The following is a 25,466-nucleotide window of genomic DNA, read 5'->3' on the forward strand; positions in this document are numbered from 1 at the left end:
GAATTAACGGTTGACATTTATTCTAGTTGTAAACCTTCTGTAGTTATTACAGTTTCCATTCATTCGCGATCCAACTGATCCAAGTGCCTCTGGTGGCCATTTCACATCGAATGGCACGACTTGTTATTATCGGCGCGTGCCATTCGATGTGAAATGGCCACCAGAGGCACTTGGATCAGTTGGATCGCGAATGAATGGAAACTGTAATAACTACGGAAGGTTTACAACTAGAATAAATGTCAACCATTAATTCGTCATTGATTATCAAAATAACAATAAATACAATAAGAACTTGAATCATAATCGGTGCAAATCATTTTGTAATATTAATTTGTGTTCGCGAGAAACAGCTAGACATAAAAAGGGTTTGAAACTCGAATAAGTATCAATTGTCATTGATTGTCAAAATAATAAATACAATAAGAACTTCAATGACAATAATGCAAATCATTTTGTGATATCAATTTGTATTCGCTAGAAACAGCTAGACATTTAAATTTTGACAATTTGAATAAATTTTTCCTTCTGTAATTTCTGTAATACTATTACAGTTTCCCATAACGCGCGAGGTGGTGACATCTACCGATATTTTGACTTTTTTCCGGACGCAGAGTTTTGAGCGATTGGCACGACTTGTTATTACGATCAGCGCAGACGACGCATTAGACATTACTTTTCCGCCAAATATTCGAACCTGCGCAAAACGGTAACAAATGTGGCCGTGATCGTCATCGAAGCGGAGGAGCCATACGTTGTGTTTTTCTTTTGGCGGAAAAAGGTTCGGAATGCAAACGATGAGGGTTCCAGTTGGAAGAGTACTTACCGCAAATAAAACACACATGTGAGGGACGCAAAATACCTTTTATTAAAATGCCTGTAATAACTTCGATTAAAAAAAAAAAAAACAAATAAAACGAATACATAAGGACAGAAATTAAGTTTAACGGAGTACAAGAAATTAACTATTGGGATTTTAATAAGACACAACCTTGCTGTTTAAAAGCTTTATATGAACTAAATAATATTTTGGAGTCTGGAGTTTTACAATAGCGTGAATTATTTTATGTGCAACACGTGCTGGTCAGAATCTGGACCACTTCAACCTACGCAGTTCTTTTATACTGTGATTTTTGCTGTTTCATTACTAAACTCCAATACTCCCACTCAAAAATTACAGTAAAGATTTACATGATTACATAAAAATATTATAAGTAGGTACTTATCTTACAATCCTACAATCTTTTATTTCTATAGAAAAACAAAAAACTTCCTCTAACTTGAGAAAGAAAAGTCAACAAAAAACTTCCTCTGATTTAAGAAAGAAAAGTGTTAACAACAAAAAAAACTTCCTCCGATTTGAGAAAGAAAAATCTTAACAAAAAAACTTCCTCTGTGTTGAGAAAGAAAAATCTTAACAAAAAAACTTCCCCCAATTCGAGAAAGAAAAAAAACTTAAGCTAGATTAACAAAAAAAATTACAAAAAAAAAACATTCTAGCATTAACATAAAAAATATTTAAAAAAATGTATTCTATGCCAAGTTTTGTCCTTATGTCCACATATCTTTGTGCTGGTACCGGCTTTGTGAATATATCAGCCAATTGGTCACCTGTTGACAGATATTTCACTATGATAACTTTATTTTGAATTTGTTCTCGTGTGAAATGATATTTTATGTCTATATGTTTGGTTCTTTTATGATTTATGGGATTATTTGCAATATTTATACAACCTGTGTTATCTTCAAATATCGTTATTGGTTTAACCATTTTAATACTTATGCTTTCAAATAATGATTTTAACCAAATTGCTTCCCTGACACCTTCAAAAAGGGCAATATATTCTGCTTCTGTCGAAGAAGCAGCTACTGTATTTTGTCTCCTGCTATTCCAGGACACAGTACAGTTTTTGTACGCTTGAAATAAATATCCTGACGTACTTTTTCGGTCGTCTTCATGACCTCCCCAATCAGAATCCACATAACCCACTAGTAGATATTTCTGAATCAGGGTTACTCCTTTTATAAATTAATTTTAAATTAATGCTCCCTTTAATGTACCTTAACACCCTTTTTAGATTGGTCCACAATTCTGCATTATTTTTACTCTGTTACCTACTTAAGATGTTAATTGTGACACAAAGATCTGGTCTTGTGCATAACATTACATACATTAAAGACCCGATCAGTTGCCGGCAGGGTGCTCCACTGTCTTCCTCAGAATTTAATTTTTCATAATCTATTTTCATATTTATGGGAGTTTTCACAGGTTTGCATTCTGTCATATTGAATTTATCTAAAATTGCTTTCAAGTAAATACTTTGATCCAACGTTAAAGTGTCATTGTTGCGTTCAATTCTGATACCCAAAAAGAGTTTAATCTTTCGTAAGTCTGTCATTTTAAAATTTTTCATTAAAAACTTTTTGAAGTTCAACATTCTAAGTGCATCTTTTGTAACTATGATTATATCATCTACATATAACAATACATAAATGTTATTGGAGATGTCTCCATTATCGAGTAAATAGATGCAGTGTTCAACTTGAGAGTTGATAAACCCTTTTGACTTTAATAATAATTCATCAAAGCGTTCATACCAACACCGAGAAGCTTGTTTAAGACCATATATTGCTTTATTTAATTTACAAACTAGTCCCTCTCTAGCCTTTACTCGTTCAGGAACTTTCATATAAATGATTTCTTTCAAAATACCATTTAGAAAAGCGGTTTTCACATCCATATGATGGATCAGTAAATCAAATTGATTAGCAAACGCTAATAAACATCTAAAGGATGTAAGCCTGGCTACTGGTGCAAAAATTTCATCGTAATCTTCTAGATATTTTTGACTAAAACCTCTTGCCACCAGTCGGGCTTTATACCTTGAAATATTTCCCTGGTCATCATTTTTAAGAGTGAAAACCCATTTGCAATCAACAATATTAGCATTCATAGGTCTTTTTACAAGTGTCCAAGTTTTATTTTCTTCTAGCGAGTCAAGTTCTTCTTTTATAGCCTGCTCCCACTTAATCTTATCTTCCCTTTCTGCAATTTCTTTCACAGATTTAGGAATTTTGATTTGATGATGTACAGTACTTAAAATACTGTTGTACAATTCATCTAATTTACTTTCATCATAATTTGTTATAGGACGATTTTGATGTCTTTCACTCCTTCTGAGTTCAGACCTTTCGGATTCCTTTTCACTTGTTGGAACAAGGTTAGGAATTTTCTGCTCAGCTTGTTGGGTTTCTAATTGATGTCTACTATCAGAGTGTTTAGAATCTCCAACATTTACATATTCACGTTCGTTTAATTTTTGCCTAGTAGCTTCACAATTTGCTTCATCTACTACAACATCTCGAGCAATGATAAATTTTTGTTCGGTTTCTTTCCACACTCTGTATCCATTGGGTTCATATCCCACTAGTATTCCTTTATTTGATTTTTTATCAAATTTATTTTTACTAGTTTTGATATGGATGTAAACAGTGGAACCGAATACTTTCAAATATTTTAATGTTGGTTTTCTTTGATACCACATTTCATATGGGGTTTTATTATTGAATGATGAAGCTAATTTTGAAGCAACCAGCATCGCACGAGCTTCTTCTGTGATTGTACGGTTCATCCGTTCTGCTATACCATTTTGTTGTGGTGTATAGGGCACAGTTAAGTGATATGTAATTCCTTGCTGAGCACATAGGTCTTTTAACTCATTGGAGAGATATTCTCTGCCGTTATCGCAATACAGATTTACGATTTTTAAATTGAAATGGGCATTTGCCTTGAGCAGATAATCTTGAAAGACATCTTTCACTTCGCCTTTAAATGTAATTAAATATGTCACTGTATAATGTGTAAACTCATCTATAAAAGTGACAAAGTAATTTTTGCTATTTATAGTAGGAGGTGTTACAGGCCCACACACATCAGTATGTACGTTAAACAGGGGTCTCGTTACATGGTTTTTAATTTTATTTTTATTGAAAGGAAGTCTTGCTTGTTTCCCGTAAATACAAGCTTCACACAGTTCATCAGTTGGTTTTATTTGGTCAATGTGATTAATGTCTTCTACCATGTTATGTGCTTTTAATTTGTTAAAATTTGTTTTACTTATGTGACCAAGTCTCTCATGCCATATTTGATAGTTATTAATCACATGGACCTGACTTCCATAATTTACCATGCTTTTATTAATCTGTAAAGTTACAGCTAACAATCCATTAAATGGCTTACCTGTTAGAATGGTTTGTTTACCATTTTTAATCGTGACCCCTTGTGGCCTAAATATGACTGTCATACCCTTGGCTTGAATCCGTCGCACGGATATGAGGTTGTGCTGCACATCTGGAGCATACAGTACATCTTCAAGTTGTCCTTCCATTCCTTTGGTAGTTATCACTTTGATGGTTCCCCTCTTGGTAGCTGTTACCGACGTTCCGAGTTTAGCTACAGCTATCTGTACTGGTGTTGATAAGTCTGTGCAAGACTCAAACAGACTTAAATTGTTACAAATGTGATCGGTCGCCCCAGAATCGATAATGAATTTTTCTTCTCTACCCAAAGTTGTGTTGTTCATATGATGTCCCATCATGAATGCGAAACTGGAGGTTGTTGCCTGCGCCTTGGCTTGTGTCGTCTGTTGAGCACTCTTTGGGGCTTCTATCATTTGTTTGTAATAAAAACAATCCTTTTGAATATGCCACAATGGAAACAGCGTATTTCAGATTGTTTCTTGTAAGACGTTCTTCTACCTTTGGTTCTATTGCTTAAATATTGTTTGTTTTGTTTAGGAGCTGGGTTGTATTTTCGTCCTCTTGTCTTTTTATAGTCATTTTTAGGTGGTGAGTGTCTGATGGTCTCTAACGCTTTTACTGTTAGCTCGTCTGTCCTCGATTTTATTTCGTAGTCCAAAAGTCGTGTTTTAACGAAAGCTAAGTTCAAATTATCTTCACTGAGCGTTTCCAGTGCCGTGATTACTACATCATAAACGGACGGTAATGTCAATAAAAGATGTGAGATCTTGTCCATTTCATCTAGCTTTGCCCCAGTAGCGAGTAATTCCGTTACTAGATCATCGAATCGAGTAAAATGCACTTGTAAATTCTCATTCGGTTTTGTCTTAAGATTCAATAATTTTTTCCTTAAAGTGAGCTGCGTTGCAAGACTTCTCCTTTCATAAGTGGTGTCTAGATTTGCTATTATTTGCTTAGCAAATTCTTGTTCTTTCACAAAACCTAGCAACGAATCGCCCAAATATTCTATTATGGTGTTTCGAGCCAGCGAATTCTTTTTCTTCCACTCTTCAGTCGGTACTGCTGGCACTTCTTGAGCTACTACTACTGCGACGTCTAGTTCCTCAAGTAGTGCGCTAATTCGAAACTTCCATGTAGCATATCGTTCGCCTTGAAAGGGTTGAAATGTTTCTTTTATTTTGCTTCGACACATCCATTGTACACTGCACTGTGTCACAAATATCACCTGTGCACTACACACGCGTCTCTCAGAATGTATTAAATACAGGGAACCGGAACAGTCTTTAATCACTTATTACTTGTGCGTTGCACTGGGCCCATAACCTATTGGGATTTTAATAAGACACAACCTTGCTGTTTAAAAGCTTTATATGGACTAAATAATATTTTGGAGTCTGGAGTTTTACAATAGCGTGAATTATTTTATGTGCAACACGTGCTGGTCAGAATCTGGACCACTTCAACCTACGCAGTTCTTTTATACTGTAATTTTTGCTGTTTCATTACTAAACTCCAATATTAACTAGTTGAGTACATTAATAACATTAATAACAGAAAACGTGTACTATCAAGGCGGTCTCTATTTTAACAGGCCAGGACACTGGCTGTGTTGCCAAATTTCTTAGTGGGCTATTCCATAGCATCCTGAGTTTCAAAAATATTGGCACTTCCATAGAAAGGCGGTTCATTCAAAAATCATTTTGACAAGACAATTAATTGTGCAATTAATTTCCGTAATTGAAAAATAAACATGCCACACAAATGTTGTGTTCTCGTAGATACCCAATTGCAAGTCAAATTATGCTTCAAGTAAGTCTTCCTACGTTAGCATTTTCAAATTCCCATCGAAGAAGATTAGAATGCAAGAATGGATGCGGATTTTGGAACTAGAAAACTGGCGCGTGAGGTCTTTGTTGCTCGTTAGTAGTTATATAGTGCTGGTTCTGGCTCACTCAAAAATCGCGTTTTAGACTCATGTGTTTTGCGTGACCTTCAACTGTATCAGTCATGTCGCGATCAAAACGCTAGTTTTAATTTGCGTTTGTAGTTTAGTCAAAACATAGTTTTTGATTCAGAGTAAATTATCTGATCATTACATCCGTTTTGGTTCCATCAAAACATGGTTTTTGATTCAGGTAAATAAGCGGTATTTTGCGTGACTTATATTTTTATGAGCTAGAAACATTGCGGAAGATATTGAAGTTTCATATTTCTGTGTTCTCTGCAAAACATAGTTTTTTATTCATGCAAATAAGTAGTATTTTGCATGATCTTTATTTTTCTGAAGGGGTCATTGTGTTTTCATTCATCTAAACATTGAGGTAGTGGGGGATCATTTTATAATTGTATGCTGAACTTACATTTTCATAGTATTAAAGCAGCTGCATAGTATCAAAATTAAGCGATGAGTCATTTCTTAAAATCTATAAACGAAGAAACTCATCTTGTGCCATATGTGAGGCCAAGTTATTTAGAAATTGATAGAAGATTCCCCATTAAAAGATTTATTAAGACGGAAACTCAGTTTGGTGAACAAGTAGTCGTTGATTGTAGTGAATTTAAAACGCCTCTTCCACAACGGTTTACAGAAAAATTTAGCGAAAAAGTTATTCAAACTTTAAACAATTTATTGAAACAAGGAAAAAACATTTTTATGGTTAGTGAAGGAATAGTTGGAAGAACAACCAATATCAAGTTTGTTGAACAGACAGAAGAATAAATTTTTCTGGAGCTACACGAGAAAAAAAAATGCCTGTTCCGATTAAATATAAGTGTCCATCATGCAAAGGTGAAAGTGATATGGAAGGTGTCAGATGTCTTCCTTGCGCCATGCATGATTTAATTAAGAGTCAACATTTTAAACATTTTTTACGAGAATATAGAACTAAAGAGTGAATTTGTGTGTTCCTAAATCTTATTATTATTTATTTGAAATTGTATATTTTGTAGTAATGTAAATATAAATAAACTTTCACATATTCATGTTGTTTTATTGCTACTATCACTACCATATTGTGATGTAAAATATTGCTTAATCACAATTATGTGAAGGTTGAAGATGCTGACTTAGGTTAGTCATCTCTATCCGGATGATTATGAACTGCAAAGTAAGGAAATAATGAAATAAAACACTAGATTCTTTATTATAATTTTATTAAAAATATAAATTACATTTGAATGTATTATGTGATGCTACTTTTATCAATCCAACTGTTGTGTGTGTTGTTTAGTCCTAACCATTTGACATACATTTTTTTTCCTTTTTTTCTTAAAACTTTTTCCACCAAGTAAATATCCGAATGTTTTACTTTCTGCAATTCTTCTTCATAAAATCCTCCTAATATATCTTCGCCCTGTACATCTTTTAATAAATATGTTGTTGGATTAGTTAGCTTTACTTTTTTAACAATGAAAATTTCGTTTGACCAATTGGCTGTATAAGATTTATCAAAAATTTGACGATGTTTACTTATTCGTACATGATCACCAACAGAAAATTTATTATGTACATTTGCAAGCTTTATATGAGTATAAATTGATTTCAATATTGATCTTTCATTGCTTTTTTTAACATTTGCGGGTGTAGTTTTAATTGTGCTGTGATATTTGTTGTTATATTCGTTGGCGATTTTATCTAATATATTGACCCATTTATAATTTCCTTGAAAACTAAATTGTACCCACATTAATTGCTTTAGCGTTCTGTTGACCCGTTCAACTATAGATGCTTTAATAGAACTGAACGTACTATAATGATTAATTTTACGTTTTTTCATTAAACTTTGAAACTTTGTATTAAAAAACTCTTTACCGTTGTCAGTCTGTAAGTTTTTAGGTGGTGGTTTTACTTTTAGTAAAATATTCTCCATTGCTGTACTCACATCAATAGAATTTTTTGTCTTTAATGGAGCCATCCAGACGTACTTAGAAAAGCAATCAATTACAACTAAAATGTATTTAAATTGTTGATTTTCTTTGGCATATGGAATCATTTCCACAAGATCAGCTTGCAATGTTTCATTTAGTCCTTTAATTATAATACGACGACGTTTGAATTTTTTTCTTGCAGGCTTATGTAATTCTTTTACGATATCCATTTTGATGGAAGTAGGTTTATAACCATTATCTTTTAATTTGGAAACCATGCTTATTATTAATGTTTTATAATCGCTTTTTCATCATTGACTGACTGATTTTCAAATTTTATTGGACATTTAACAATTATTTGCGCAAATAAACATTTAAATTTATTGTTTTTAGTTTTCGATGTACTTTGTTTAACAACAAATGATATACTTGTTCCAAATTGCATTTGATAATTCAAAGCTTGTTCTTTAGTAAATAATTTATCATTTAAACTTATAAGAACCTCTTCATTGTTTAGAAGAATCTTTTCAATGGTACCCTGTTCTAATGGAAATTTATAATCAACTCTGTCAAATCCTATAATATATTTATTATCTACAATGGCATTAGCTTCAAATTTTAAAATTACGTTATAAAACATATATGAGGATGAAAGAATTTCTTTGTCACTAAACTTTGTCAATACCAATTGTGGATTTTTAACTAAGTGACGTCCAAATTTATCAAGCGTCATCATTCAATAATACCAGATTCACGCAATTCTTCTACAATTGAAACTATTTCGTTATTGTGACCCGAATGTCCCGCTGTCTGCGAAGCAACTAATAACCGAAGTCTTTCGACTAATTCATTTGGATCATCCCAGTAAACATAATTTATTGGATAATTATTTGTTTCTTTTATCATACCTTTACCGATGGCTTTTCTTGATCTTTTAGGAGTTTCAGTATAATTTTGAGATGGAAAGTATAAGGGAGCAATAACTGATTTATATTTATCAGATCTAAGGCGAATTGGAGCAGAAGGATCAAAGTTAGGACGACAAGCATTGCCTAAATCCAAAATCTCTTTATATGTACTCAAGTCATTTTGTGTATACTTTTTAGGATTGTTTTTAAATAAAAGTTCATAGAGTCCCGGTGTTGTTTTATAAAAGTTGTTATCTACTTTAATGTCTTTGCCCATAAACTCTACAACAGATGAACCAATGAAGAATTTCTCTTGAAAGCTGTCGTGTCTTATGCCAGTCCTATGATCAAATTCTCGTTTCTTATCAAGAATCATAGCACTTATATATTGTCGTGGTATTTCATCAAAACTTTCTAAGTACTCAGTAAATAAATCTGTTCCAACAATATTTGAAATATTATTTTTACTTTCTTCAACTGAATTTTCAATTAACTCATCTAGTTCTATATTGTCTACATTTTCAGGTTCCTCTATAAAACTTTCTGGTTCTACCTCCCTTTTTAAAACTGATGCATCATGTGATGTACTTTGAAGTAGCTTATCAATTTCATTCAAATCAACTTTATCATCTTTTATTGAATCCATTCTTTTTTGAAGTTTAGAGATTCTATCCGAAAGAGTAAGCTTATTTTCGACGGGAATAATTTGTTTAAATGTTTCTTGTTTTTCTTCTTTAGGTTTAAAGTTGTTGACAATGCCTTTTTCTTGTAACTGATTGGATATTGTTTCAAGTCTTTTGGTAATAGGAGAAAAGGTGTTTTCATAAATAGACTCATCTTGTTTTAGCAAAGTCATTTTTCGCTTTACTTCATCTCTTTTCTTAATTAATTTTTTTAGATTGTCTGTGTCTGTATCATTAACTCTACTTTTTAAATTCATAGTTAATACAAATACGCAAAACGTTATCAAATCGTAAAAGCGTTACAAAGCGTTAACAAACTGCTTCTAAAACTGTGGAATTTGGTACTTTGTTTTGTTTATATAGTTTTTCTTACTGAAATTAAGGTTGTATGAAGCAATCAAAACCTTTTCTATAACCTCCACTATTGAAATCTTTTTCTTTGTCAATTACTAAAAAATTGAATTTATCCTGCCAACATAAATGACACATTTCTTTAAATTGTTCATAAGTGAGCTCCGAACTAACGTTGTCTCTATAAATGCGAAGTAAATTTAACTCATCTTGTTTAAATACTATTAAAAAATTTGCATTGTCTCTAATTAATTGTTTCGGAATTTTGGTATAAGTCTGACACAAATAGAAACAGTCAATATTTTTATGTCTACCCATACTAAAATATTCTCTCATAACATTTTGTTTATCGCAAGCTACATCATCAAAAATTATTAAGGAATTAGGTTTAACTTCTGATGAAGAGGGAATATTATTTTCTAGATTATTAAATGCAAAGAAATTCATTCCTTTTATAGGTTTTAATAATGTTTCTAAATACTGATATTTTGGTTGAAATAATGATTTTGAAAAAACATAGACGTTTTCAAATCGCAATCCATTAGGATGTTCAATTAAACTTATCATTGTATTGGTTTTACCACAGTTTGATGGTCCTACAATAAGACAACGTATAGTTGAGGGAAAAAGTCCTCCATGTCTTTTTTTGTTAATAGTTTTAAAATCATTGTTTGAAACTTGTAGTGTTATTGGTTGTTGTACTATTCGCATTTTGCATGAAACTAATGAGAAAAATTTCTGTAAACTATAAATATTCTTATCCAAACCTGTTTTGTTTTAGTTGTGTTTTAGTTGGTAAAACCTAAACTTCATAAAGTCTATATATGGCAGTAAAAAAACGAAAGCGTAACAGTCAAGTAAAAACGGTTAAAAAGAGATATAGTGGACGTGGTATTCTAAATTCGGTGATAAATAAGCTACCCGTAGAACTTCATATTCCGGGTTATAATTATTGTGGACCAGGAACAAAACTATCAAAACGGCTTTCCCGAGGCGATAAAGGAGTTAATGATTTGGATGAAGCCTGCAAGGAACATGATATCGCTTATAATAAGAGTTTAGATCTAATCAATAGACATAAAGCAGACCGTGTCTTATTAGAGAAAGCAAAGCTTAGATTACGTTCTTCTAATTCTTCACTTGGAGAAAAAACTGCGGCTTTGGGTGTTGCATCTGCAATGAAAGCTAAATTAACACTTGGAATGGGTTGTTCATCAGCAAAAAAATCTCAGCGCTCAAAAACTAAATTTAAGAAAAGTAAAAAAGGATTAGGGTTTAACCAACTAAGAAAAATTGCAAAAACAGCAATTAAAGGAAAGAAGTTTAAAAACAACATTGACGTTATAAAAGCAGCAGTAAAAGCTGTAAAATCAGTAAAAAACAAAAGTCCTATTAAACATACACGCACTATTCCTATACCAAAAACTGGTGGATTTTTACCGCTTATTCCAATTTTTGCTGCATTAGGGGCCTTAGGTTCTTTAGGTGGTGGTGCTGCAGCAATTGCAAAAGCAGTAAATGATACTAAAGCAGCTAAAGAACAACTTAAAGAAACTCAAAGACATAATCAAAATATGGAAGCCATTGCATTAAATAAGTCTAAATCAGGAAAAGGATTGTTTTTAAAACCTTATAAAAAGGGATTCGGTCTTTTTTTAGGACCATGGAAATCACCAAGGACATTCCTATAAAGCTTCCAAAACGTGCCTTAACAAATATTGATTTAAAAAAATTTGCAAAACTATTAGAAATTCATAATTTTAGAGGAGTATTTATGAAAGATTCATTGCCTAAATCAGGAGCAAAAGTTAACGAAACTGGTCTCATAAATTTAGATGATCAGAAAGGTAATGGAACTCACTGGACTGCTTATAAAAAAATTAATAACCAGGTCATTTATTTTGATAGCTTTGGCAACTTACCGCCACCTACAGAATTAGTTAAATATTTAAACAAAAACAATAAGTGTGAAATAATATATAATCATCAAACATTACAAAAGTTTGATACAGTAATTTGTGGACATTTGTGTTTAAAATTTTTGTACAACTATAATAATTAATAACAGATGTAGATAGTTTTTAGTTTAGCACAGTCTTTTGTATGTGTTTGTATCATGTCTGTTACGTTTACTTTAACAGGAACAAGTTCAATACTTTCAAGTAAATATTATCCTCCTTTAGTATTGGATAACAGTGAATACGCTTTAGGTTTAATAAACTTAGAAACATTTAATTCAATAGCAAACGTAACTAATTCAAATAACAAATTTTATTTTACCTTAATAAATCAAACAAAAGGTTTTATTGAAATTCCTGAGGGTTCTTATGAAATTGATGAACTCAATGCTTTTTTAAGTCAAGAACTTATTAGATATGTTAAAAACGAATCATTAAAAACAAATCACTACATGCAACAACCTACTTTACTTATAGAAGGAAATAACAATACCTTAAAATGTGAAATTAAATGTAGTCTTGATATTGACTTTACAAAAAAAGACACTATTGGTAGTTTACTAGGTTTCAGCAGTAATACACTTAGAGCAAACAAAAAACATATATCAGATAATCCTTGTAAAATATTCAAAGTAAATGCATTATGTGTGGAGTGTAATATTGTATCTGGTGCGTATCGCAATGGTAAAGAAGTGCATGTTATTCATGAATTTTTTCCTTGTGTACCTCCTGGATACAAAATAATAGAAACACCTTCTAGTGTTATTTATCTACCAGTTAACACTAAACAAATAGATGAGATAACAATTAAAATAACTGATCAAGATGGAAATATTGTCAATTTTAGAGGAGAAGTGCTAACAGTAAGGTTGCATTTGCGTAAAGTAAAATAGCGATCCTGCAATGGGAATAGTGTTTAACGTTAATAGTAAAATTGGTGCAGCATACAAGGGTAAAAATATAAATATCTCAAAAACAAATAAAATTTCTAGTCGAGTGAAAAACGTGAAAGTGTTAACTACAGCAAACCGTTTGTTTTTAAAATCTTTAGGATTTCGAGTAAAAGTATAAATTTAGCAAAATGAATTTTGAAATTCTGAATGTTCAGGAACCACCGTTGTTTGATATGACAATTGCTTATGCTGAAAAACGTACTCATCCACCTTATGCATCTAGTTCTTTTAATAACAATGATGAAATTAGAATTCCAATACAACAACAAGACATATACACTTTACCTTGGTACAGTACGTTACATGTTCAAGGAAAAGTAAAAGTGTATGGTAAAGATAATGCTGTTTTACCACCTTCAAGCGTTGAATTTGTTAACATGGGAATTTTATTTTTGTTTAATGAAATACGTTATGAAATATCAGGAGATTCCATTGATACTGTTAGAAATCCGGGAATTGCGTCTATTTTAAAAGGATATGCAACATACAACGAATCACAAAGTAAGGCTCTTCAAAACAGTGGTTGGTTTCCCAAAGAACAATCTACTATTATTGATGGAGTGAGTGGTAGTTTTGATGTTATAATTCCACTTCACATGGTTTTGGGTTTGTGTGAAGACTTTAAAAAAGTTTTGGTAAATGCTCGACAAGAATTAGTACTACGTCGCGGTAGTGATGATAGTAATGCATTTTTGCTTGATGATGATTTAGATAAGACAGTAAAATTGTCTTTAGAAAAAATATCATGGAGAGTTCCTCATATTACAACAACAATAAAAGAACAATTAAAATTATTGGATATTGTTAAAAGTGCAAAAGAATTGTACATTCCTTTTCGAAGTCGAGAATTACATGAATATCCAGTTTTACCTCAAACACAAAAACATACATGGGCTATTAAATCTGCTATAGAAAAACCTCAATATGTAATGTTTGCATTACAAACAGATCGAAAAAATCAACTTACTAAAAACTGTAGTCGTTTTGATCATTGTTATTTAAGAAATATTAAAGTTTTCCTTAATGATACACATTATCCATATGACAATTTAAATATAAATTTTGTTAACAATCAATATGCTCTCTTATATGAAATGTTTACTAATTTTCAAAATTCTTTTCTTTACAAAGAAAGTGAACCTATTTTTACTCCAAAAGAGTTTAAAGATATTGCACCAATTGCAGTGATTGATTGTTCTAAACAAAACGAAGAATTAAAAAGAAGTGCAGTGGATATTAGAATAGAATTTGAAACAAGTGTAAATATACCTGATAAAACAACTGCTTATTGTTTAATTTTGCATGATAGAATAGCTAAATATATACCAATTAAAAACATAATATCTTTAGTTAGATAGGTTATAAGTAGGTACCCATGTATTTATTTATTTATTTAGTTATTGTTATTATTACTTAGGTAGTATTTAAGATAAATAGTTGTAGCACCTTAATTATGTAAGAAAATTTATAAATAAAAGACAAAAAAATATGAAAAGTGTTTTATTGAATAGATGATAATAATGTTAACAGAGTCAAAGTTTCTTTATAATCCTGGAGCTTTGTTGATGGCCATCTCGCTGAGTCTGGACCGCAAGTCCAACCTAGCTGAGCCTCTGGATCGCTGTTTCCTTTGAATATGTTTTCCTTTACCCATTGTAATATTTGGGAGTGTTTAACATTTTCATGAGGCTTAAATCTATATAAAACATCTTTATTTAATTTCAACGACAAAATCGCTATCTGAAGCTTTTTGTAGTCAGCTATGTATGAAACATTACATACAAATTGATCAATGCATGATACAACAGTTTGATGGTTTTGCAAAATATTCAACAATGGAAATTCCTTTGTGCAAATGTTTTGCAAATTGTGGTTGGACAATAACTCTAACAGATAATAAATATGTGATACATTTTTCTCTAAACCATGAGCAGTTAACAAGGCATATAATTTCGAATAAGAAAGCAAACTTACATTTTCTTTCCTACAGATATCCACAAATGTGTGTACATACTTATCTAAAAATTTTCTTTTCTGTAACAGTTTTACAAATATTTCAACATTAGCATTTTTTATGTAAAGAGACATTTTTGGAAAAATTTCACTTGGAATAATAAAGTCTTCTCGGTTCATCAGAGTAAAAAGTTTAAGTTTCGTTTGATGAGTGTCTTCATACAGGATCAGGTTATTTAAATGTTTCATATAAATTTTCTGTAGAGCATCTTGGGCTTCGATTTTGATTTGTAACAAAAGATCCATCTTGGAAACACTGGTTAGCACTGCAACAACAATAAAATAAAATTATTTGTGTTGCTAGTTTGTATGCAGTACCTCATTTTGTAGTTGATATCCCTTCCATTATTTACTTATGTACACATATGTACTTTACTCATAATTAATATTTTCTTCTTCTTTTTCTCTGTTAGGTGTCGCTTGATACATATAGCCCCAAGGCTTAGTGTCAGTTGTATCAAAATTAAGAATACGTTTATCATCAAATGGACTTAAGACAATTTTTTTCTGTTTGATAGATGATACCTTGTGGTTTTTAGATCTTATTAACTTTTGCACTTTTTCTAAAATTGTTTGATCGAACAAACAATTTTTATAATCATTAAATGTGATGGCTTTTATTGAAGATTTTGTAGATCCTTTTGATTTTTTAACTAAATACTCTTTTGATTTATCGTCATCTACAGTGTAAGCATACATTTTTGATCTTAAACCAACAAATTCTAACATAATTTTACCATTGTTTTCATCTTTCATAAGGCCGGGTACTTTTTTGTTTCTTTGTATAATGTTATAAATATTGTTAGTTTCATAATCTGAGGTATCAAAAAGATGAAAATCTTTTTTAATATATTCATATATGTCATAAACTTTAAATTCATAGATTAAACTGTCAGTATCGGTATAAAGTAATTTTGCAGAGTTTTGGAAGGTTTTAATAACATAGTTGTAATGAAAATGATATAAGAAAGTTTTCGAAATATCTAAGATACTAAAACCAACGTATATTGGTTTATTCAGATAAACTTCTAATTTATTCATTTCAACAACAACAATATTTTCATCAAAAATAATGGAGCTATGAAAATTAGGTCTTGAAATTAATGCGCGTAGTCCCCAGCGTCCTCCATCCCATTTCGTTACCAATCGAATGTCTCTATGTTTTCTAACATTCTCCATACATTTACCATAAATAGCATTAATCATTAATTTATAGAAATCTTTTTCAAAATCATTTTTAGACTGTTGCCTGAGTTTGGTATTTAAGTCAATATATTGTTTAAGCCATGGTGATTGTTTGAATTTTAAAACTTTGTGAACTTTAGTTAATTTCATTCCCAGGTCTAAATACATTTTCAAATTTCTATAATGAATAATATAATTTTTTTTTGGAAATAATGTTAAAAGCAGTTTTTTAATTTTGGATGTAGAATTTGGTGGCACCATATGTTCAGGCGCCAATGGTAAATCGCTATGCATATCATGTATGCAAATGGGATAATCTAAATCACATTCAAGTATGTAACCAATTTGAGAAGTATTGGAGGTATATAATATTTGTTGAATGTTAAAATTTTCTAAAAACTCAAATTCACCATATGGCAAATATTCTGACATTGCTGCACCATATAAATTATTCACATCAAAATACATTAAGTACTTGCTGTCTAAATTTTGTATAAAATTTTCTCTCATATATTTATTATTTGCTTTTGCATATCTATTTGAACACTGTGATACACCACCTCTTATTCCTTTTTCTATAAATAATATTTGATCAATATCCATCAAACGTTCTAATGTTATATTTGTGGTTTTGAGCATAGCATCAAATGTAAGTCCGGGAGTAGTAAAGTAATGTAAAGGATCTAAATCATATGTTTTTTTGCATGTATCACGAAAAGCTTCAAAAACATCTGCAAGTAAAAGAACATCAGTCTTTAAATACAAATCAGCATACTCTCCTATTGTTTTAATATGAAAGCAGTCCCAAACTTTTTTAGCATGATAATAGTCGCTGTCACTAATAGGTTCCTCAGTAAGTTCACTGTAAAATGCTTCTTTACAAGGTAAAACGGTTTCCTCTAAACGTTCAAATGAATCAATGTAATCATAAGGAAATATACCTTTTTTTGTTAATAACAAGAATTCTTCTTCGGTATTACAAAATAATTTTGTTATAGATTTTTGTTCGTTTTGTAAATTTGATGAAAGTTTTCCTAGAGCTTGAGACATAAAACGAAAAGAATCAACAAATCGTAAAGATACATTTGTGCCTGCAACATATTTAGTAAAAGAAATGTATTTTTCTTTATTTATAGGTAGCAATTTGATTGTTCCTTGAAACTGTGTTGATAGTTCTTTAATTATAAAATGAGCATCATATCCACTCAAGTTGTGAAAAACAACAGGAATGTAATGAGCATCTTTATAATTTAAGTTACAAGCTTGATGCGCTAAACCACGAAATTCTCCTGTTTGATGATTATGATCTCGTACTTTCATTTGGTTTGGTTGAAATGTTTGTTTGCAGATGTGACAATTGTCATTTGTTGTTGTTGTTGTTGTTGTTGTTGTTATTGTTGTCATTGGTAAAATTATTTTAAGCTGTTCATCACAAAACTGTGAAATTTCTTCCAACTCTTTAACAAACCACTGAATGCAATCTTTACCACGATAAATATTAAATTTAGAGAATGAATCGTTATAAGAGCATTTTAGATAATAGGCTACACTAAATGCAACATGATTTTGATATATTTTAGAATTAGATTTGGTAGAGTAATTATTGTCTGATGCCTTTTCTAAAATACTTTCTAAATCTGCGTATATAACAAAGGGAACTTTTTCTTTATAAGAATGATTTTCAAACTGCAAAAATTTCTTTGTTTCATCAGGTAATTTGACACAACATTGATTTGACTTTAGGCAATAACGCAAATGATTTTGGAGTAGATTGTCAGTGGTAAAAGAATTTAAACATCTCTCACAAACAAAACATTTATTATTATGATTTGATAATTGTTTAGATAACAAACGAGATAAATTTTTAATCCACACAAAGTGATAAAGTAAGGACTTTTTAGAAGCAAAAGACAAATTTGGTTTAGTATTAATTGGCAACATTAATAAATTGATAACTTTAATATCAGCTTTATGTGTTTGTGAACTTAAAGAACAAGGCAAAATTTTTGAACGCTCAAAACAATATAAGTTAATGGCAAGATTGTTATGTTTTTCAAACTTTCTAACATCTTTAATTGTAATTGGAAACTGGATATTTTGATATTTTAACACATCTTTAAAATGTGGATAAGAAGAAATTCTATTAGCGTTTTTCTTTGCAGGATACAAAGCAGATACAACTGACCATAAAAAACAAAAATTATCATCATTTTCAACATTAATTACTGCATGTTTTTTTTTAATAAAATTTGGTACAGTTACAAACGTTGAAAAACCTATCTTTAATGGATCATACCTGTTAATATTTACTTTAAGCCCTACAACTTCATGAAGAGCCCATCCAGAATCCTTTTCTGCAAACTCTTCTAATTTATTCATTAATTTATCGGTAACGTTTTCTTTGTACCACCGTTTTAAATTAGTTGAAGTGTCAATTGGAACATTTTTTGTGCAAAAGCTTTTTATGTCAATTTCACCAGTTTGAGGTTTTATGAAATAAGCGGAGAAAATAACATTCACTTTTATCATAGACTCCTTTAAGATTTTTTTAATTTTAATTGAAAAACACTTAAAAGCTTTATTGAAAAAAATTAAAGGGTCTTTTATATTTAATGTTGATATAAAACCAGTACGAATTCTTCCATTAAAAGCTGATTCAATATTTTCCCATTTTACATTAGAGCAATTTCGATTTAAATTAGTTGAAAGTTTTCCTCCCGTTTTCAAAATTAAATTTTGTTTAAGTTTTTTTAATTTTAAACGATAATATTTTAAATATGATAAACTAGATTCTAAAGAATGAAGTGACTCTAAAACATTATTTTTATGCAATTTGTTTTTTATTGCTTTATTAACAATTTTGATTGTATTATTTATATGAATTTGAAATTTATTTAACTCATCTATAGTTTTTAATTTTGAGAAATATTCACGTACCACTTTTAAGACTCTTTTACATAAACGTGTGACGGTTTCCATTGAAGTTTAATAAAGAAGCTGCACAAACAATGTCAATATTCAAAAAAAGATTCTTATTTATAGTGAAATAAAAAGAATAAAATAATGGTGATAACATGTTAATTACCTAAAGTAAAAATAAATTGGGATATATTTTGCCGAAGATAAGCAAAATGTTTCTTTCTTTAAAAGTTGGTGGGAGACAAAAAGAGGGATGTAACAAGAGTGGGGACATTGAAATAAATATAGCAGTAATTGGCTTAGTTTTATACACTTTGATAATTGTCAACTTGCGAGTACTACAACCATGAATTTCCAAAATTTTGATAGTTACAATAATCAAAATGGTAAGTTTTTTTTTTTTAATATAAAACTGTATTTCATATATTTATTATTTTAAAGGAATTGTTCAATGTCCCTACAACCCCTTCCATAAATGCTTGGAGCATCGTTTGTCGATCCACATGTACAAGGCTCATCGTGAGGAGTACATGAAAGACATGGACCGCAAGTGGAAAGAGGGTGCTGCGGAACGGCAAAGATTATGGGAAGAAATGAAGAAGAGACCAAAAATTGTCATCCCTCAAGTAAATTACACTCCCGATGATGAAAATTGGGATGATTGCGATGAAAATAATGTATTTGAGAATAAATAAATAAATGTTTATACTTTTATCTTTGTTATTATTATTAAATAACCATATAACACCCCTATTTAAAAAAAAAAAAAAAAAAAAAAAGAGTCCTGACTTTTCAATCCAGCTATGAGACATATCTTAAGAGAACCTACATCAGTAACAAAGTTTAACCCCCGTTTTTGGTCGGGCGGAAATGACTTTAATTTTATACTTTTTGGCACTTAAAACATTTTTATTTTTTAAAATGTTTATGATGGTTGGATTTAGAAAAATTCATGTTTTTAAATTGTTACTTTTTGAATTTTTTTTCTTTAAAAAGTGATGTTTTTTTACCAAAAAAAGGCACTTAAAAACATTTTAAAATTTTTAAAATTAAATCCTTGAATTCTCCATAAAAAATGCTACTTGTGGTTTTAATTTCAAATTTTTATCTCAAAATTAAATTAATTTAAGCTAAGGGTAGTTTTTTTAAATGTTGTCAGAACCATATCGAGTTGCATATCAAACTTCATCGCTTAAACTCACAAATTTAAATAAAAACTCAAATTCAAAAAATATTGAACGGTGTAGAAAATACAAAATGATCAACCCTAAAAAAATTTTGATTTAAATAAATCGATTTTCCATTTCTTTGCGCATGTTTTTTTACATAGATCATTTTTCAATAAAACGAATAGTTTTTGAGATAAACGCTATTAAACTTTTACAATTTTACTCTTTAATTGTAATTTGAGCTTATGCACGTGAATCAATCAACTTTTAGTTTTTACCATTCGATTTATAACAACTTTTTGCAACTTTTTTTCCTCTATTATTTTGGGCTCCAACGTACCGTTTACGAAATAAAGTTTCAAAAAATTTTCTTTAAAATATAATTTGAGGTTATTTTTATGATTCTATTAACTTCAATTTTGTTTCATTTAATTTCAATCGTCTATATGCAGCTTTTTTTCCTTTATTATTTTTGATCTTAAACCACCCTTTCAAATATATTTGCTGTTTGAATTTATATTGTAAATGTAATTTTGTATAGTGAAAAATTACAAATACATATTACGAATAAAAATCAAGAAAAAATTAAAGGATTGTTTGTTTTTAATATTTTATTCATGACATTTATAAATATTACATTGGTTGAAACTTAATTAAAAATTAAAGTTATTTGTTGATTAACAGACAGCATGTCCCAGTTCCTTACTATTTTTAAATATCGTTTACATGAAAATATGCAGACGATTAATCCTAAAATTATTAAAAGCCAACAAAACCAGCTGTAGTCTTTTAATATCCAGTCTGTTGAATATTGAATCAAAAACGTCCACTTTGATATTGATAATCCAAATCCTGATAGAGCACCAAATTTTGCTGCAAGTTTGTGCCAAAATGTTATCACCAATAAATATCCAATCCAATTGAAAATGTACACAGCCATAAAAGCAAAATAAAAATCAAAATTATTTCCTAATAAACTTTTGCCAATATCGGCATTTAATTCATTTTCAATTGTAAACATTTTATGTTGTCCTGTGTTAATTGGCACATTTTTCTTTCCTTCAATCTCTTCATTTAAGGGTGCATTCATCTTCTTTGGTGCAACTTTTATTGGGGGTTGGTCACATTCAAAATAAATACAAAAGAAATCATTCTGTAATGGCTCTGTACGTCTGTGGGCGGTAACATAAAAAATTATGCTACAAATGAGTAATTAACGTTCTCTCCCACTGTTCATCTAGGCGTTATCACATAAGACGTTTCATTCGTTCACTCTTAGCCCCCACCCATTTAGAGGTAGACTTAAACGACCAAGGCACATGCAGAAAAATTGTGGGGGTTTTTTGTAAACTTTGCATTTTTTTATTATATAAATCATGATTCTTGTTTATTTCAATTACTAGTTTTCATTTGTTCAATTGTTGGTAATTTCACGAAAAAAAAAAATGTCTACTCAAAAAGTGAACATCCTTCAAAATAAAGTTATTAAGGTATGTATTTTTTAATTATTATTAAATTAATAACTAATAATAAAATTTATCAACAGCCTATGGAGGATGAGGAAACTAACTTTAGTCTACCTTCATTGATTGATTCCGAATCATTGTTGCAAGAGGTAATTTTTTTATTCAAATTTTTCCGATTATTGATAAGTTTATATTTATTAAAATTGTAATTTTTATTAATAATAGAAACTTAATTATTTTCAGATTGGATTTATGGAACACGTGGACGACAATGAGGAAGCGGAGGCCTTTACCACCCAGCCGCCAACTAGGGGTAAAGGCAAGGGCAAGGGCAAGGGTAAAACAATTACAACACCTCCAGAGGCGTCTCCATGTTCCTCGACTTCCTCATTTTATATGGAGGATGAAAAATCTTCAGTTGATCAAATTCAACAAGAATTTGAAACTAAAGTTAAGCATATGTACCAGGATATTATAAAAATTAATAAAAAAATTGACATAAAAATTCAAAAAATTAATAAATATTTAGTGGTAAAGCAACAATTAGTTAGAAAAAAAAAACAAAATTTAGTAGAATTAGAAAAATTAGAAAAAATAGTAGATAAAATGTGTTTTAGTGTATAGTTTTATGTATAAATAAAAAATATACTTAAAAAATAAATTTGTTTTATTTTACATTGTTTGTAACCTAAAGTACAGAGAATTTTCAATTGAAAATTATTATTAAAATATAAAAAAAATCAAACAACACAACCGGATAATGTGTCTCCTATTTCATGTGATGTTTTGTTGTCATCGCTTTTTATTTCACCCAATACAGCCGGATGCTGTAGCTCTTATTTAACACAGTGTTTTGTTGACATCTTTCTTTATTTTTTGTTTCATTAATAGATTATTTAACACAGGATCGATAATTTTCCTTAATTCACTAATTCGTTTTTGAAACCTTAATCTATCTCTAGCATACATTTCCCAGGCTGATTTTCGAAAGTCATCAGTGTCATCTAAATTATGAATAATAACTTTATCACTAAATTTAACTTTCTTCATTATTGATTGTTTTTTCTATTGTGATTATAGCTCTTGTCATTTAATTAAGATAAAATAATCAAATTTTACGTATCTAATTAATATTTTATTCCCCACTCATAAACAAACAAAACACCACATATTCACTTTTATAAAAGTTTATTTATATTTTAACACTTTGAATTTTTTTATTAATTTCATACATTGCAATTAAATGTTTTAAGTTTTTTATTGACTGTATATGTGACAATAATAACAAATTTTTCTTCTTATTCACTACTTTCAGATCTTGAACAAATTTCTTCTGATTTTTCATTGTTGTCACCTTTATTCTTCAATGAAAGATATATTTGTTGTTTTGCCAACGTTCCCCCGACTAATCATAAAAATTGTTTTTCCGTCTCTTAACTCCTGGTTGAGAGTTGTAATGGCCTCTTCAGTGAATTGCGATGTAAAACGCTGGGGTAAGGATGTTTTAAAATCCCCACAATCAACCACAACTTGTTTACCAAACTGTGAATCCTCTTTACTAAACCGATTAACTTGAAATTTTTTATTAACTTCCAGCTGGCTTGATTTTACAAACGGCACGAAAAAAGTTGCTTCATTAACACTTTGCAAAAATGAACTCATATTAAAAGTCTTTAGCAAAATATTCTTACTGTTGATATTAAACTGATATCAAACGATAAATCTTCCTTAATTAATACTCCATATCCCCTCCTTGTTAACAAAATAACGCCCACTATTTCTTACGCAATACCCTACCCTCAAACAAAACACATTTCCAAGTCACAAACAATGCAAATTTTTTATCTTTTATTAGAATTCAACAATTAGATTGAAAATATTTTTTATGATTTACTTACTATAAAATGCAATGCACGCACAGAGATATGAAACTCCATTACCTACCTCAATGTTATGTACATGAACACATACACACAACACCTGTTTGGAAAAATATATGTCACGCAAAATACCGCTTACTTACATTAATCAAAAACCATGTATTTGATGGAACCAAAACGGATGTAATGATCAGATAATTTACTCTGAATCAAAAACTATGTTTTGACTAAACTACAAACGCAAATTAAAACTAGCGTTTTGATCGCGACATGACTGATACAGTTGAAGGTCACGCAAAACACATGAGTCTAAAACGCGATTTTTGAGTGAGCCAGAACCAGCACTATATAACTACTCTCGTTCCATTAAATCTAAAATCCATTTTAAATTATAAACCTGTATTGATGGTAGGGTCCATACACCCGAGTGGGTAGCTTTTGCAGTTCTTATTTATTTTCAACAATTCATACTGCACCTTTATTGGTCTTTAATGTTCTCTGTGTACGACTTTAGAAAAAAAAATCTTGTCCTGAGCTATACAGTGCCTTTTTTTTAACGCTGGTCGTAGGGATTTACATGACAAAAACTTTTGATCGTGTTAATAAGCTTTTTAGCAGGAATTTTTAAGTGAAATTTGGCAGAATATTAGATTCGTATTTTATATATCAATTTCAGTTTATTTTATACTACAGAATAAAATAATTACGGAATTAATTTTAAAAAAAGTACTTTTAATTTATTACATTATTTTTTGCCCAGGTTTTATAATCGTTAGACAGTTACAAAATGTTCGACAAAATTTTTATGATCGTCTTGGTTAGTGTCTTGCGGCCGGTAGAAGACAGTTTGAACAATTTATGAAATGAAAATTAAAAAATAATTAAAGTTCTTGAAGTAGAATTTTATTTATTTTGATGTAATTATGATTTCATACGTTTTATGTTTATGAAATAAAACTGCACATTTTTCAAAGTCTCCCATTCAATCATTTCTTTATTTGAAAAGGTGTCCATTGAAAATTGTTACTGTTTGACGTTTGTTGAGTTTACATTACGTCAGCCTACTTGGCAAGCCACGTGGTAAATTTAATAAACCTGTTTTTGCTCTAATTCCGTGATTATTTTGTTTTGTACTATGGCGGCCAAAAAATTTCGGCCGTCATTTTTCCGTCATTTCAAAAAAATCGGTGTAGTCCATTCCTTATTGTCATTATGATTGATGTTTTTACTTGTCACTTTTGAAAGTCAAGCAAGATTACGCAATAGCCCTTTTATGACGGTTGTTGAAGGGGTAAATACAAGCAAATACAACGGAAAGGAGCGGTCGATTTTCGGCAAACATATGGGCATGGATTTTAGTAGATAGACCTGGGCTAATGTTGTCTCTAGAAGATCGGCTCAACAGTGATGTTTATGTTAGGATTCTTGAAGACGTGATGATGCCTTTAGTTTCAAGAATTTTTCCGAATTTTAACTTCATATTTCAACAAGATAATTGTTCAATGCATTCAGCACATAGGGTAGCAGAATGGTAGCATAAACGTTCTTGATTGGCCAAGTCGCAGTCCAGATTTTTGGTTCGTAATTTGCAACAACGACAAGTGATTCGGAATAGGGCAGAACTTTTGACTGCGATTACTAATGCATGGCAATCATTACATAGGAATTATCACAGAGATTTATGCCTCTCCATCTCGCGTCGTGTAAGACGAGTTATTGACGCCAATGGAGCAATGACCAAGTATTGATTTTAAACTTCATTCATTTTATCTTTTGATTTAGCTAAGTACTTAAACAAAAATAAATGTTTCATTTCCTTGTCTTTGCCTTAATGTTTTTCGTTTGATTTTTTAAAAA

General features: G+C 30.3%; 3 long non-coding RNA genes across 3 annotated transcripts in view; 2 read left to right on the forward strand and 1 right to left on the reverse strand.

Annotated features, from left to right (window-relative positions):
* LOC138133993 (uncharacterized) overlaps window positions 1-25,466 on the forward strand; it is a 237,460-nt gene that overhangs the window by 75,173 nt on the left and 136,821 nt on the right. The window lies entirely within an intron of this gene.
* Window positions 1-25,466, reverse strand: part of LOC138132575 (uncharacterized) — a 118,077-nt gene that overhangs the window by 25,457 nt on the left and 67,154 nt on the right. The window lies entirely within an intron of this gene.
* On the forward strand, window positions 14,981-22,400 carry LOC138132605 (uncharacterized). Its single transcript, XR_011160119.1, has 3 exons — window positions 14,981-19,480; window positions 19,536-21,878; window positions 21,973-22,400. It is a non-coding gene; the product is annotated as an uncharacterized lncRNA (long non-coding RNA).

The sequence above is a fragment of the Tenebrio molitor genome, chromosome 6 (assembly GCF_963966145.1).
Source record: "Tenebrio molitor chromosome 6, icTenMoli1.1, whole genome shotgun sequence".
Taxonomy (NCBI): domain Eukaryota; kingdom Metazoa; phylum Arthropoda; class Insecta; order Coleoptera; family Tenebrionidae; genus Tenebrio; species Tenebrio molitor.